The sequence below is a fragment of the Pinus tabuliformis genome, chromosome 8 (genome assembly GCF_031772625.1).
Source record: "Pinus tabuliformis cultivar Carrire ecotype Pingquan chromosome 8, CPIR1, whole genome shotgun sequence".
Lineage (NCBI taxonomy): Eukaryota > Viridiplantae > Streptophyta > Pinopsida > Pinales > Pinaceae > Pinus > Pinus tabuliformis.
Window position 1 is genome coordinate 1,249,595,462 of NC_142294.1, and position 17,327 is coordinate 1,249,612,788.

Consider the following 17,327-nt stretch of genomic DNA (forward strand, 5'->3'; position numbering starts at 1 on the left):
GTTATGTTGTGTTAGGGCATGCCAACATGTGCTTGGGCATCCTAGCCATGGCAAGATGTTCTAGGTACAAATATGTTCAAATACATGTGAGGTATTAAGGAATGCTAATGTCTGCCGAAGCATGTTAAGATGTGTCAGGATTGTTGATGAGTGGTAGGTCTCTCTCATTAATAGAATGGATAGAGATTTATTTTGTATTAAGTAATATAGTTCCTACACACACTAGTGGAACTTTATCTAAAGGGAACTTTCCAGATGATTAACCTAATATAGATGAATCATGTGTTGGCTCATAGGAGAACTATATTCTCATTACTTGAGGGAAATGGTACGCACTAATTACTTCTTAATAAATTGATTCACTCTAACCACTATGGCCTTGGACACATAATGAAAAAGGATCCACACAAATGGTCTTAAATTGCTATCTTTTGACAAAAAATATAGTAACATGCACATAGCATCATCAAAAACTCATTGGAATGGTCAATGATGATGAAAAAGATTTGACCATCAACAAAAGTAACCAAAAAACGAATTGGCGAGGGTCAATAAATGATCATCACTAGAATTATTTCCAAAAAGAGAATTAGTGATGGGAATTTAATGACCCTCACCAAAAGTGTCATTGAAAATGGATTTGGTGACAAACCTTAAACAACCATCACTCTATGCACTTACAAAAATTATTTTTGAAAGACCATCACCATATGTGACATTGGTGATTGATCTCGAAGGTATGTCATGGGCATGACCTTCACCATTGACCTATTTTTTTGTAGTGAAGATACTTGCATCTAAACCAGAATGAATTAAGATCAATCTTGATAGGATCTTGATATACTTCCTATGCTTAGTTAAGTTTGCCAACCGCTACTTAAACATTCAAGAAGGATCTCAACAATATGAATATCCAAATTACAATGTATGGAACCCTCTGCTCATTATTTTCAAGATTCTTTTCGATTCCAGATGATGCCTTTTGAAATCACATTCCATGTAATCTCTATTTAAACTAAGCTTGAGCTTCAACATTTTGTTTTCTCCCTTTAGCACATGGATTAACATCTATTGTAAACTATTTTTTGCATGTCACAAGCTCTCTGAACCTCCTTGCATCGAATTAGAGTAGAGAATTCTTCATCTGTATGTTAATGCTTTGTTGGTGTAGGAAAAAAAAAATTGTAACATTTTTTGTGTGGTCCCTATAGACCTTTTGGAGTAGTCATCGTATTTTTGTGTTACATTTTTTTTTTTAATGTTTGGTATTAGAAATTATTTTAAAATAAATTGATAGGACTAATATATCATTTCCCTCTTCTTTTTCGAATTGTGTTAAATTTCCCATATATTTTGTTTGTGGATACCATAACGTGTTTGTTTATATAAAAAAAATATAAAAGAAATACATGTTATAATGTGATATATTATATATCATATATATCATAATCAATTTTTAATTCATATGGTTGTCTAGCTTAATCAAATGCATTTTTTTTTGTTATTTGTTTTAAAATAAAAGGGGAAGAAATTCGTGTCCTATTAATTTCTAGAAGGAAAATGTGAAGCTATGAAGCTTTTCAATTTTCATCAAGCATTAATCATTTAACCTCTTTTCTGATTGAAAATTTGATTTTAAATGGATGTCATGCTAATATATTTGAATGTATTAGTCATTTTGTTTATCTTGTTAATTCATACTTACATGTTCTTAGTCATATGTGTGTGGATGTTGCAGGTTGTTTTAAGTTCATTTCAAATTATTTAAAGATATTTTTCTAACTTTTAGGAAAATTCAAAGTGTTCCCTTTTGTTAGATTGACATCTTTCGAATGGTTATTTGTATTTCACATACATATCGTTTGATGGATCCATTTTGTATATTTTTGGAAACACTGTAAATTTTGTATTTGCAGTTATGCTTTTGATAATAGTTTTTCGATTAATCTTCAATTGTCAAATTTACTATCATATTTTGTTTCCATGAACATAATTTTAACTCTAGGCTTGTATATACATCAGTAGCATAGAGGTAAAATTGTGTTTGCATTAAGCTTATTCACTGTGTTTTCTTCATATTTTCAAAAATAAAAATAAAAAATCGTTTTCGCCAAATCAAGTCTCCATTCCTTGGAATATCACCTTGTGAAGGGTAAGTTTGACCCAAAATTCCACTAAGGACTGCCATGAATGGAAAAGAGTTTGATCAGGACTCTAACCAGGCACTTCCTCCCATGTTAAGTAAGGAAATTTCCAAACTTCAACAGGTTGTTATGTTTGATGTTTGTCATGTTGGTTTTTCTCTTTATCGGGTTGCTATTGTAAATATTGCATCATGCTAAGTTATAAATCTAGAAAAGAATTATGTTTTTCTTTTCAATGGTCTTGCTGGTCATAGGTGTCATAGAACACCGAGGCAAGTGTTCCCCCATAGGGGAGGGGTTTAAAACAACCTTCGGTTAAAATTTCGTGTATTAAAGTTAAAAGGAGAAATATGACCAGGGTCATGGGAGACGTATTCCATGATGAACGTTAGGAAAAACATTGTATTTGGTGTTCATTTCAGTTTATTATGGCTAAGGAAATTGGAAAAGGCATCGGAAAAAGTAAACAGGCATTAATTGGCATTTTATTTATGAAAATAAAGGAAAATAGTAGAAAAGGGAGATAAAGGGTCAGAAATTTTCACGAGGAGGAATATTAAAGGAAAAATGAAGGAAAATGAAAAAATTAGAGGCATAAATGATAAAACATTGTTGAGTATTAGTTCACAGCTTTTTCTAGTTTAGTTTTGGAGCTCTCACTTAAAGCATTCTTGGAGCACTCTAGCATTGGAGAAAGTAATCAAAGGAGGGGAAATGTAGGAAAAGGAAAGAAAAGGAAAAGCAAGGTTTGAATAAGAAACTTCAACATGAAAACTTGCAAGTAACAAGTTGCATGTTTGATTTCTTAGCTAGTTTGTGGATGCATGGTACATGAATTTGTGTATTTCATTCTTTTGTTGTCATTGGAATCAATTTTTCTGAGTGTGACAATGGTTTTAACCTTTCCTTTCCATATCCAGATAGCGTTGTAATGTTTTCTTTTGAGTGATGAATGAAAAGAACCCACTTAAGATTGTGGATGACACACAATATCAACAATATAAATGGTTGATAAACATTGTAGGTCTGTAGCTATTGATAGAAACAAAACCCACCAAAATTTTGATCTATGCTATCATAGTTAAACAAGAAAAGAAAGAGTAATAACCACAATTATCCAATGGAAACTAGATATGTGAAGAATATGTTTATAATAACACCTTTGAAGAGAACAGATAAATGTTACCAGTCCCCCTCTATGGGCTGGGTTCTTGGATATCCTCAAACGTCTTCAACTTCTGTAGAGTCTCTCTCCTCTATAATGCATAAACCCAAAAAAAAATGTGGTGTGCGACAATCAAAATAATGAGAGTTACAACAATGGGTGCAACAATGAAAATAATCAAAAGTGAACAATGAATGGAAAAACCCCCTATTTATAACAAAATATTGAGTTATCCTCAAATAATGAGCAATAATAAAATATTATTGATCCCATTCTTTGAATCACTACTTGGAATATTTTGCTATATTTGTTTAGGAGGGAAAAAGTATTTAAACTTTTATTTAGAAATAATAAATAACTAAATGATTTATTGATTATCTCAATGAATTAGTTAAGGAATAATAAACAAATAATGATTTATTTAATTATTCCTAAGGGAATTAGTCAAATTTAACAAAGAATAGTAATTAATTAATGATTAATTATTTATTCTTAGAGAAAAATAAGAAAAATAATGATTTATCCATTTATTTTTCATGATTGGGTCAAATTTAAGAAGGAATAATAATAAAGCATTGGTTTAATTAATTATTCCTAGAAGAAAATCAAATAAATAGTGATTTATTTAATTAATCTTCATGGGTTTAACTATAAATTACTTAATAAAGATGGTTTATTAGGTAATTTCTCACAGTGAAAGCAATTTTACTATGGTAAAATTGGCTTTACATGGTATATTTCGATCCATATAGTAAGTTTGGCTAGATGATCAATTTTTTGGTGATAACAAATTTCCCCACAATGTATGAGTGTTAGGAGAAAAAAATATTATTGATGTTGTAAAGACATAATCACATAGACAACATAGGGCAGTCAACGAGAGAGAGAGAGAGAGAGAGAGAGACCAATGTAGCTAAAGCTAAGAGAGCATAGTGACAAAGCGGGCGAGACTAATGAAAGTCTCATTTTATGTTGTAGTGCCAGACTTCAATGAGGCAAGGGAGGCATAACCATACCTGCTGAGATAAGTTAGTACAAAAATAATGGTTCACCTAGAAATATGAAACTGAGCAATAAAGTACATGTTGAATGGTACATGCCATGTTGGCATAACCGAGCCAGAAAATAATATGTCTAATATAAATAATGCACATTGTAAAAACATGAGCTAGGACTGAATACAATAATATCTGAGTACATGAGATACAAAGACCCTTCCCTCAAAAAATGGGTGGGAGGGATGATAGAATAATCAGAGAAGCCCTACTGAACAAGGAAGGGCTTTGCAAAACTGAATGGATCATCTGGAGGAGATGTGCATGCTATGAACACTACGATCGGGAGGAATTGAACCCATCAACTCCGTGGAACTACATCTGAGGTTGTTGCGTAGTAGGTATGCATTTGGGCATGCGAGGGGCTACCTCAAGGGCTACCCCCTCATGAGGTCTCAAACATCTCACACATACCACGAAATCACTAGTACAATCTTTTGCATAACTAGACCATCAAGTGTATGGATCACAAACATGAAATGATCAACTCAAAGGGAAATAATGAGACCCTCTACTTGATCCAAGGTGTCGAACAATAATGGAAGCTAGAACCGAGATACACCACCCTCTAGGCCATTCTTCTGGAATAAATGAGTTGATGTTGAGAGAATAGGGCCCATGATAGATGAGGTAATGAGGATCCTCAACTAAAGCACGAGGGACAATAGCCATGTGACTGATGGACTGACACTAGGGATAATGGGGAAAGGGAACTAAGGGATAAACATACGACTACCCTTGTCAGAGCATAAAGTGCATGGTTGACCTGGCAGCAACTGACTCAACTCTGGAGGGGATGGGAACAAAATGATTGGAGGTCAAAAATGGGCAACACAGGATGTATGGTATGAAAATACGGATGGAATATTGTGACATGATATGATGGGACATGAAATAGACTCCAAGAATGCAAGGGTGACTCATCATGGATGCTTAGAACAAGGGTCACTGAATGACGCTTCCACATAGACGAGGCCCAGTGAGGACCATGAAAACATGAGTAAATTATGGTTACTCCTCACTAAAATTGACATATGGTACAACAAGTATTAAGAGTAGGTGGACATCAAGGTACAAGTGTCACTTGATGAAGAAATTTGATTTTGAGAGACGACGAAGTGACCTCTAGAAATGGTTTCTGGGTGAAGTGTCAAATAATCAACAATTGAGGAAGACTAATTTTGGAGCTTGGTGAGGGATTTCCAATGGTACTGATAGTTCGTCAAACTGAGCTACAGTCTAGTCGCAATATGTGATAGAAAAAATTGTGGATTTTCTATGAAAGGACGTTTTCCCTCCAATTTGGATTTATTCGCTAGGTGAGCTGTGGTGAATGTGGAGAGGAGGAAAACAACATAAATATTGTGGAGAATGTTGCAGGAAAACAGATAGTCAGAATCACGATCTGTGACTTTCAGGTAGGTCACCCTACTCATCTCTTCAATTTCATCGGTTTATTTCCTAATTTTTGGCACTTGGTAGCTCCATGGGGGACCCTTGCCCTTGCTTGAATTTGCATCACACTTTTTGTGTCCAGAAATGTGATCTAGCTCAGAAGAAATAGTTGGAAAGCTGCGAGCTCACACCTTCTGGGCTGAAAACTATGATTTGTTGCTGGAGGAAGGGTTCATCTGCTAGCCTGCTGGGGTCTCCAAGTTGATCAGTGTAGCTTGTTGCTTTCTTTTTTGAACTGAAAAGACGTGGTGTTTTGTAGATATGGCAAACCTCAAAATCAAATAGCATGAACATGACTTGGAAAATTTTCAATCCGAGATTCGGGGGATTAGGCTGTTCGAGGGGCATCGACTCATTATGGGGTTCTCAAGTTGGTAGAGAATCCACTGATTAGGGAAGGTGAGCCCTTGCTATCGAGAATTTTGAGCTATTGGGATCCAAACCAGGAGGTCTTTGTCATGGAGGGGCACAAGATCAAGCTCACATTATAGGATATTTACTTTTTAACTGGTCTTCCTCCCCTCAGAGTGGGTGGGGATATTCATCCGGTGTTACCTTGTGGCAGGAACATTACTAAGCTCATGAAGTACCATTCTCGACGGGGTGTTCGTGTCAAGGGAATGACTATCTAGCTTCTTGATCTAGAGAGGCTAGAGACACAAGCTATTGCCACAACTGTGCTACGAGTATTTGGCAGCCAAGTGGTCCACCACATCACTGGACAACATATGATGTTAGTTGAGAGTGTTTTGGCAAGGACCTACTATGGTTGGGCCTAGATGATTCTATTATCAGTGAAATGATATTTAAGTGTTTGTAAGATGCAGGTGAATCGTGAGTGCACTTTTGGTACAGTACTGTGTGCATTCTTCTTTGAGAACATTCCCACTATTCATCCTCATGTACAAATCTAAGATGGGGGCCCATAGGAGCCTAGGATGCGCCATTGGGGGTAGCTACTACGGAGAGGAGGAGGAGGGGGAGTTAGATGGGTGTTCCAACCTGAGGTTTTTACACATTGGGACCAAATGCCCCTTTACATTGATGACTACCCTTATAGTAGGATGAAATATCAAGGGGATCTTGACTTGCCACTACTGCCCGGGCGAGCATGGGGACCAGACAGTAAGTGTTAAGTTGTTTTGTTTTATGGTGAATTTTATATTTTGATCACATGTATATGGTACTGAGTGTGAAACATGTTGTATGTAGAGATAGCACTGGTAAAGCTGGTAGGATATGTAGGCTGAGCCATAGTGCCTAGGGCTGTAGACTAGGGGACATCATCATCATAGCAAGGTCTTGAGGATATTTCGCTGCTTGTTGATTTGCATTGTAGGTTTGACGTGCTCTTGAATGGGGTTTCAAAGCGTGGATGGAATGACTTAGAGGATCGATACGCAGATGAGTGCATCGGTCCTCCCTCAGAGTGGCTAGGTATCATGTGGCACGTAGCGATGACAAGTCAAGAAGTACGTGATCTCTGTGCAGGTCAAGCAAAGCCTCGGGCACAAGATCTGTCAGATGGTGACTAGATGGAGGGACATGTGGGTCCCTTTGATTTTGATTTTTGTAACATGCTATGGGCATGTTGGATGTATTTAGAGCTATGGCTACAAACACTTTATGATACATAATATGATTATGCATTTTAGATGATGATGATGGTTCACCATTTTCTTTATTTATCGTTGTCTTATGTGGTATACGTGTGATAAATGTGAGTGTAGAGTGTTGTTTGCAATGGTATCTACATAGAGATTTTGGGCTCTAGGCACATGACTAAAGGTAATGGTTTCAAATTCATGTACCAATAGATTCACTCATAGGTATTCTATAAATAGGACTTGGTTATGCACATGATACACACCATTCAATTGCTTGACAATTAGCAAGGCATATAAACAAACATGAAGATGAAGAATGCAATGAGCAAGGGAATTGACTAACAAACCTATCACTACATCATATTAAGCTTGATTATTGGTGTCAGATCCAATGCACACACCGTTTGAAAGGACTAATGTATGAAATGGGGTAAAAATAGCCTAGGCTAGATTCCGGGAGAAGTGACTTGCACCATCGGCATGGCCGATATACAATGTGGATGTTATATCCATCTAAAAGGAGAAAAATACAATGGATGAGATGATGCAATCTACCTAAATTTATGATAGAAACAAAGATACACATATCAAAAGGATGTGTTGTGAGAAACATTTATGGAGATAGAGTGCATTGGGAGAATTAGGAAGGAGATGGCCTTTAAAATCCTCTTGAAGGAATGCTCCCTTACTCAAGTGTAGGGTTTCATTAGTGATAGACATAGCTTCCATTGTATTCTCATCAGGGTGGGAGATGTGCGGACGGGAGGACGACTAACTACATGATGCAGTGGAATTACCTGATGCATCAACCTAAGGAATCAGGTTCACATATGCATCGTCTTGAATGGCAGAAAATATATTAGTAGACAAAGGGTCTACTAATGTTGAGACCTCGGATTCTGTCGAAAAAGGTTCAATAGAAATGTGCACAAAAACCTTGGGAAGGTTTGGCGATGAGGAACTCAAGGATGACGACCGGTAAATAACGGGGCATGTGGTTTCCATCATCTCAAAATATTGGGGAGGGATCACAATAGAAGGGCCAGAGTTTCCCTGTTCTAGTTGACTAGTGGTACCAAAATCCATAGGTAGAGGAGCAGAGGTTCCACTATAAGTGGCCTCATAGTCATGAATTTCCCCAAGGAAATTGTGAAACTCATTGAGATGAGTGGAAAAATTGGAATAGTGACCATGAAGATCACACAGGGCACAAGGATAATTTGTGTAAAGCGTTTTGAGTTTCTTAGCTGGGACCAATTTGTTAAAATGGACTTCCAGAATATTCAATGCAGGGAAGACTTCATGAACCAAAGGTTTAAGTTGAGGAAGCTGAGGACAATTGTTGGTGGTGTACCCAACGACTTCACACAAAGTGCACAGGGGTGTCGACTTTGGGACCTTAGGAGTTGGAGGAGCTTAGGGAGCTTGGTCCTTCAAATCTTTCCTTTTGGCTTTGACCCCCTAGCTAGATTCTTTCATAATAGGAGGTATTTCCTGTTGAGGTTGTGATGGAACTGAAGCAGATGCAGGAGTGATGGGGACTGGTTGAATCGGGGTCAAAGTGTGATACGGTCTTGGTTGACCAGGCTAAGTTTTTGCAAGGGGCTCGATGTACCATAATGGGTTCATGAGAGTCATGTTAGGAAGGGCTAGCGAATCCATGAAAGGTATAGAAAAAATTCCTAGAGGGGGGAATACGAAAGGTATCTAGCCTGCAAGATAATGTCCTCAAGGAAAATCTCCTGGATAGTTAAGACCTAGAGGAACAGTTCCTGGAGGGAACATAGGAGAGGCACCCATTAATGGCGGAGGTCTTGGGGGAGTGGGTTTATAGGGTTAAGCTAGAAGAGCAACAGCCAGCTGTTGAGAAATCAACTATTGATCAGGTGTACCGGATTGCTTAAGGGCAACCCTTAATGATTGTAACATGCGAACACTCATGGAAGTAGGTTCAGAAATGGGAGGAGGAGGAACAGGGAAGGCACCCAACACTGAGGAATCCTTATAGACTCTAGGTGAGACACGGGTGCAAGGAGTTGAAGACTGGTTGTCGGACACTGACGAGATGATGGACTTGGGGGGGGGTGTCATGGATGTTGCCTCGTAGTAAGTCAACTGATAAATGGTAAGAATATTCCCTTCATGGGAGAATACCATCTTGCGAAATACCGTAGATGCAAAAGCGAACATGGCATATGTGTAACTATGACCTAAGAGGATGTTGTAATTTAAAGGGGCATCAATGACTTCAATATCGACATGGACAATCTTGCCCACAAGGGTCACTGGATAGTTGCGGAACATGCCAAGGGGCTGGGAGGAGTGTCCAACCCACGCATGCAAAGTGATGGTGGAGGGGGATAACCCAAGTGACCTAAGTTGTTTCCAAACAACAGTGAACATCACATAGGTGGATGCACTTTCATCAATAATTCATCTAGAGATGATGGCAATACGAACTCCAACTGGTATCTGGAAAGAAACAGATGAAGGTAATGGGGGGTGCTATGATGTATCAACCTGGAAGACAATTACACAATCATTGAAAGGATCCACTACACCCAAGGTAGTTAGTAGAGCCTTCTTTTGGAAAGGGAATGACTGGAGGACTTCTAGTGTCGACATGGGAACATGTGATTGTGCCAAGTCGTCTACTATACTGTATGTATGGGAAACTCTGTTAGAAGCCGCATTACTGTGTAATGGTCCCCTTAGGATCTTGGGAATGGCTTCAACTTTGGGTTGAGGAATATGTAAAGGACCATTTGGTGTCGTAAGAAGCTCAATGGAAATTTTGGTTTTGGACTCGATGGCTAACGAAGTGGATGGCCTGTCATATTGACGCGACCAATTTTGTAGGTTGATATTGGAGGGGTTAACCTCATCAAAGTTCATCATCAGAATCTAGTATTCACATGGACCAGAAGGTTGGGGGATCTGGGCTGCTTGACCTAGCTGGGGTAGAGCAACAACAAATCCTTGTTGAGAGAAAGGATTTGTGAGCAAGGTTGGTTGAGGATGCATAGGATTCCGAGGCGATTGTTGAACTCAACAACCTACTTGAGCTTCCCACAGTTCCTACATCTGGGGAAAAAGAGGACACTCATGTTTATAGTGGCCATGTACACCACAACATGCACAAGGCTTGTTCATATGAATAGCCTTGTTCTGCTTGGGTTGGCCACCCTATTGCTAGTTGTTGGTGTTAGGTTGGTTCCCCTGGGTTTCACTAGGTTGCTTACCTTGGTTAGCCTGGTTACCCTTATTACCCTTCCCCTTTTTCTTTTTCTTCAAATTCTGGGGATTGGTATCACTCTATTGTGAAAAACCCTAGCCCTAAGGGGGCGGTGGCTGCTGGGGCTGAGGATGCATGGGATGTTGTGGCACTAATGCTTGAGGGGTTGGAGCACCAGGCTGTGCATAAGAAGGAGCAACAGTTTGGTAGATGGGTTGGCGCCCTAGAAACATTCGGCTAGTAGGAGGGGCATAAATATTGGAGGAATTGGCAACCCCCTACAGGAATCCATAACTCTAATGAGTATATGGCGAAGAGTGTGAAAGGGATCCAATGATACTAGCGGTGGCGTGAGATTCCCCCACTGTGTTGGCACTTCCAGGACAATGGAGTTCTGGAATGATGGTATAGACATAACTAGATTGTGCATAAATCAGGTTAGATCTCAGAGCGGTCTGGAGAGCTTCTTTCTCGGTTTAGGGAAAATGGGATGCGTCATCTTTCCCTATGGGGGATAAAAGGATCTTGAGAAACCAATCTAGATAAACATGGTCTTTGAAAGGTGGGGCATGACATGTGCTCCTCATTCGATGCCACTTTTGAACATGGTCAGAAAGGTGAGGGGCAGAGGACTAATGGAATGTGCTCAATAGCTACGTACCAATGTTGTACCATAAAGGTAATTGAAAATATCATAAGAATGCTTTAGAGAGCATTACGAAAAAGGAATGAGAGGCAGAGGGTTGGTCTACATACAATTTTGTACCGTCTCCAGTGAGCGTGCATTAGAAGAGCCGAAGACGAATGGAGTCATCAGTTATGGAGTTGGACGAACACCACATGTGGTAGGATTCTCTCCAGCAATACCCTCAAAATTTAGGATGTCAGAGGGAAGCTTAGTCGGTATAGAGGGCCAACCAGCATCATGGTCTATGGCATCGTTTATCAATTGGTTAAGATCTAGTATACTTAACCCAACCATAAAGGGGATCATCGGGGTTGCTGGAATGGTTCCTGTTAGGACTCAGAATTGACCATTTTTGACCTTATATTTTTGCTATAATGTCATCCTTTTTCAGTTCATAAGTTGAAAGCTTTGATTACATAATGACCTAATTACCCCAAGGTATGAAGTAACTCTTCGCATGACTATGTGTTTAATTATTCATTACATATTCATGTTATCTTTATATTTATCTTTGGAAAAGCTAACTAAGTTGCTAAGTAACCGTTGAATTGTCTAAAGTCTGTAGAAATTATAATTCATAGTTGCTGTAACACTAGAAATAGAAACTACGCAGTTGCTGCAACACCAGAAGCAGCAACTACGCAGTTGCTACAGCCAGCAACAACAACCATCTAAAGCAGGGAAATGTTATTTTGCAACAACTGGAATACCGGAAATAACAAACGGCAATTATCAGAAGATCGCCAGAATTCCACGCTGACGCAACATGATTAGCAACTGTCCAAAAAGGGTAAAACACAGTTACAGTTGCTAAGATATCAGGAACAACATCGGTTTACTAAATCAGCAACCATGGGGAAGCGGCAAAGGATAGTGTGAGGATTCCAAGAAGATGGTCGAAGTTCGGTTACCAACTGTGTAACAGTAAGAGAACCAAGAAAGAATACATTGTCACACTGTTGTAACAGCATCCTGTAACAAGGATGGATTTCTTATTTTTGACAGAAAGGTTTAACTGAATGAACTCTGACAGTCTATTGTAATAGATGTCTCCTCTATAAAGAGGAGACATCTACATTATAAGGGGAGGAGAAAAATAGTTTACAAAGGGGAATTTTGAAAGACAACAACAAAGTATGAACTTTTATTGTAACTGGATCTTGTGGCAGATGAATAGAAGATTGTTCTGAGCACCTAATCTAGGATTTGTGTTCTGGGGAATCTTGTGAGAGGGACCGGGCCCACCTTTCTCACAAGATTCACCCATTTACTTTTCTATCAAGTATGTAAGTGTGTTTTGTAATTTCTTTTTGCTGGTACTCTATTTTGGATTCTGAAGCATTACCTATGATGATTTCCTTATCGCTGGTACTTTGTTTTGTTAATTGCTTGAAACTGTAAAAGGATATTTCACCGGTGAATTAGAGTTGCAGTGTGTATTAGCAATCTGGTTATAGGGGCAGGTGCTGAACGTCCTTACCTGGAGGATAGGGTCCTGATCCTCTGCTAACAGAGCATCCATCACTTCTCTTTTTAGATTTGTATTCTTAGTTAACTGCTTTCATTTTATCTTTGCAATGCACTATTATAACATAGAGTGAGAAACATAATCATGTATACTACAACTCTTTAATGCTTTTAAAAATTAAGTACATACAGTATGCGGTAGCCTTTGAAATAAAAGACCTTCCCAGGTTGACAGATTAATGTGGTACTTGACTGTTTAATTAATAAATAATTCAACTAGCCAACATTTTGGCGCCGTTGCCGGGGAAGGCGACTAGAGATTTCTGAAAGCATTAATGATTTCTTTGTAAGAATAACATGTGCATGAGAGGACGCAGGAAACCTAATTTCACAGGCGGAAAATGCGGAGGAGGAAGAAAAACCTTTATTGACGAAATCATCTCAAAGGCCGAAACATCACAGAGGACAAGTTCCCGGAGACCTCAGATCCAGTATTCGTCAAAAACAGATCGACAGACGGAGGAAGTACTAGGACCTGAAAGGAAGCTGGAAGTACCAGAATACACTAAGGAACCGATAGAAGAACCTGAAGAAAAAGAAGATACAGAAGATAAAGCAAGTGGTTCAGGAAAAAGACTAATGGAGGATAATAGAACAGAAGGAAGAGGGGAAAATTCGCTCTCTACCCTGGAGTTCCCTATTGGGGAGCTCCCGAGAGGAGCAACCCCCATGAAGAACATTCCACTCTCAGCATTACCCAACTTTCATGGGTTATCCTCTGAAGACCCGGATGAATTCCTCTTTGAATTCGATATACTATGTAGAAGTTATGATTGTGTGAGCCCTAATCAGAAACTAAAACTGTTTCCAGGAACACTGAAGGGGAATGCGTTAAGGTGGTTTATGAGCTTAGGAGCTCAGGAAATCACTACCTGGAATCAGATGAAAGAAAGCTTTCTGGCCAAATATCAGGATTACTGCCGGACAAGAGAAAGGAAGGAAGAATTGCTTAAAATGGTCCAGAAGGAGGACGAGAATCTGGAAGATTTTGTGGAAAGATTGCAGTATAATCTGCAGCGATCTGACCACCCTAACATGAGTAAAGATATTCTAAAAAATATATTAATGAAAGGGGTACGAGATGACTGCTTGGACATGTTGAACATACTAGGAAAAGGGGACATTTCCAAGGAACCATTTGATGAAATTATCAATCTCTACATGAGATGTTCAAGAGGAGCAGTGAGCAGATCAAAAAGCAGGGACAATGTATAACGAAAAACAACAATTAATAAAGTTACTCCAGGAAAATAAAGAATCATTTGCATGGGACTATACAGACATGAAAGGGATCTCTCCTGAGCTATGCACTCACCATATTTATATTAAAGAGGGATCCCGGCCAGTCTGTCAACCCCAGCGGCGAATGAACCCCAACCTAAGGGAAATTGTGAAGGAGGAACTTCAAAAACTCTTGAATGCAGGATTTATATACCCTATATCTGATAGTGAGTGGGTTTCCCCACTTGTAATTGTACCCAAGAAAAATGGCAAATGGAGAGTATGTGTGGACTACAGAGCACTGAATAAAGCCACCCAGAAAGACCATTTCCCTTTACCATTCATTGATCAGGTATTGGATAATTTGGCAGGTAAGAAATTCTTTTCATTCTTGGACGGGTTTAGTGGATATAATCATATTAGGATTGCACCCCAAGACCAGGACAAGACCACGTTTACTAGCCCATGGGGGACCTTTGCTTACAGGGTACTTCCATTTGGGCTATGTAATGCTCCAGCAACATTTCAAAGGGCAGTGATAGGGATTTTTTCTGATATGCTAAATGATTCATTAGAAATATTTATGGATGACTTTACTCCTTATGGAGTGACTTTTGAGGATGCACTGCAGAATCTTGAAAAAGTACTTAAGCGATGTATAGAAGCACACCTTGCTTTAAGCACTGAAAAGTGTCATATGATGATGAATCAAGGTATTGTATTGGGTCACTTCATCTCATTCCTAGGAATTCAAGTCGATCCAGCTAAAATACAGGTAATTCAGACCCTCCCTATCCCCAAAACACAAACTGATGTAAGAAGCGTTTTAGGACATGCAGGATACTATAGAAGATTTATTAAGAATTTTTCCAAAATAGCTTCTCCTCTATTTGTGTTATTAACGAAAAATGTTGAATTCAAGTGGACTGATGATTGTGAAAAAGCATTTAATGAACTTAAACATCAGTTGTCTGCAGCTCCCATTTTGAGAGGACCTGATTGGGCACTACCCTTTCATATATCCTCTGATGCCTCAGACACTGCAATTGGAGCTGTCTTGGGTCAGGAAGAAAATAGTCTTCCCTATGCCATTTTTTTTATCAGTAAGAATATGACACCAGCTGAACTAAATTACACAGTCACTGAGAAGGAATTCCTAGCAGTTATTTATGCTATCAATAAATTTCGACATTATATTACTGGATACACTACTTTTGTGCATACTGATCACTCGGCCATTAAGTATTTAATGAATAAATCAGTTACAAATGCTCGAGTCACCAGATGGTTATTATTATTACAAGAATTTGACATCACAATTATAGATAGGCCAGGAAAAGAAAATGTAGTTGTTGATTTCCTTTCTCGATTAAAAACTGATGAAAATACTCCAGTAGATGATTCTTTTCCTGATGAGTATTTATTTGCAATATCTGCTCACTCACCTTGGTATGCAGACATTGCCAATTATTTAGTTGCAGGAAAATTACCATCACACCTATCACATAGGGAAAGAAGAAAGATCATCCAGCAAAGTGCTAGGTACAGATGGATAAGCGGGTGTCTTTTCCATACAGGAATCGATCAGGAAATCCGGTGGTGCATTGGTGAAGATGAAATTTATGATGTACTAAAAGCTTGTCACGATGGCCCTTGTTGAGGACATTTCGCAGATAAAAGAACAACACACAAAATGGGTTATTATTGGCCATCACTCTTCAAAGATGCTAGAAAATATGTGAAGGCTTGTGATAGCTGTCAAAGAATGGGCCAGCCTAATCACAGGGATGAAATGCCACTCAATCCCCAGGTAATTCTTGAACCTTTTGAGAAATGGGCATTAGATTTTATAGGTCTCATTAATCCTCCATCCAATCAAAGAGTGTACATATTAGTATGCACACATTATATGACTAAATGGGTAGAAGCTAAGGCACTCCTTAAAGCTAATGAAGAAGCAGTACTAACATTTTTATTTGAAGAAATCTTTGTTAGATTTGGATTGCCCAGAGAATTAGTCACTGATGGAGGACCTCCTTTCAACTCTCATGGCTTCAAAAATATGCTTCAGAAATGTCATATTAAGCACAAAATGACTACACCTTATCACCCCCAAGCAAATGGGCAGATAGAAAGCACCAATAAAGTCATAGAAGCCATCCTAACAAAAACAATAAAGGAGAATAGAAGGGACTGGTTTCAAAGGTTGCCCGAGGCATTATGGGCCTATAGAACTACTTGGAGGAATACTACGGGCTTTTCACCCTATGAATTAGTTTTTGGAAAGAACACTATTTTCCCTGTAGAGTTTGAGATCAAAACTTTAAGAACTGCTTTAGCTATTAACCTTGATTTGACTGATGCACAGACAGCCAAGTTGCAGCAACTTCAAGAATTGGACGAGAAAAGACTGGATGCCATCCATCAAACAACCATGATACAGCAACAAAGAAGCAGGTGGCATGACAGAACCATCAAGAAAAAGCAGTTCCAGAAAGGTAACTAGGCTCTACTTTATGATTCCCGTTTCGAGAATTTCCAAGGTAAGTTAAGAACAAGGTGGTTAGGGCCTTATGAAGTGGATGTTGTTTTTCCAAATGGGACAGTTAGACTTTTAACAATTGATGGAAGCAGAACACCACTACTAGTGAATGGCTATCGACTCCGTTTATATCAGAGGCCTGTTTCTAAAGAAGATTTTAAAGCCACTTGCATGGCAATTAAACAGTATTCTTTTCCAGGGGAACTTGCTGTCCCTCAAAGCACTTAAATTTCTGTTTATTTATGCATTTTTTTTAGATTAGATATTATTTTTTTTTAACTAATAATCCCTGCCAAGGGTTGCTATATTACATTTCAGTATTTTGCAGATTTGAGCTGTGGAAAATAGCTGAGAACAAAAGCTTCAAAGGAATCACTTTGTGGACTTGGAAGCCCTGTTGCTGTAACACCAATTTCTCGTGGCTGCAACACCAACTCCTGTTGCTGCAACACCATTTCCCGTTGCTGCAACACCAATTACTATTGCTGCAACACCAATTCCTGTTGCTGCAACACCTTTTCCTGTTACTACAACATCTTTTCCCGTTGATGTAACATCACTTCCAGTGGCTACAACACCAATCCCGTTGCTGCAACACCACTTCCCGATCCCGTAATACCTTTTTCAGCAATTCTCTCATTTATAAAAGCACCAGTCTCTCCACTTCAGTCCCCAAGAAACAAATTTT